Below are 601 nucleotides of genomic sequence, written 5' to 3'. Positions count from 1 at the left end.
ATATCTAAAAATATATACAGAAACAGTATCTAAAAATATATACAGAAAAATATTAGCCGGGCACGGTGGCGCATGCCTGTAGTCCCAGGTACTCGGGAGGCTGGGGCAGTAGGATCGCTTGAGCCCAGGAGTTTGAGGTTGCTGTGAGCTAGGCTGACGCCACGGCACTCTAGTCTGGGCAACAGAGTGAGACTCTGTTTCAAGAAAAAAAAAAAAAAAAAAAAAATATATATATATATATATATATATATATACACACACACACACACACACACACACACACGTATATCCAATTAGCTGGGCATGCTGGCACATGCCTGTAATCCCAGCTACTCGGGAGGCTGAGGCAGTCTGATCGCTTGAGCCCAGGAGTTTGAGATTGCTGTGAGCTAGGCTGACGCCATGGCACTCTAGCCAGGGCAACAGAACGAGAGACTCTGTCAGAAAGAAAAGAAGAGCGAGAGCGAGAGAGCGAGAGAAAGAAAGAAAGGAAGGGAGAGAAAGGAAAGAGAAGGAAGGGGGGGAGAGGGAGAGAGAGAGAGAGAGGAGAAAACTATTAAAAAATTCGGGACCAGATCCATCGGTCGGTACTCAGAAGCGT

The sequence above is a fragment of the Eulemur rufifrons genome, chromosome 23 (genome assembly GCF_041146395.1).
Source record: "Eulemur rufifrons isolate Redbay chromosome 23, OSU_ERuf_1, whole genome shotgun sequence".
Taxonomy (NCBI): domain Eukaryota; kingdom Metazoa; phylum Chordata; class Mammalia; order Primates; family Lemuridae; genus Eulemur; species Eulemur rufifrons.
This window is presented reverse-complemented; position numbering follows the sequence as displayed.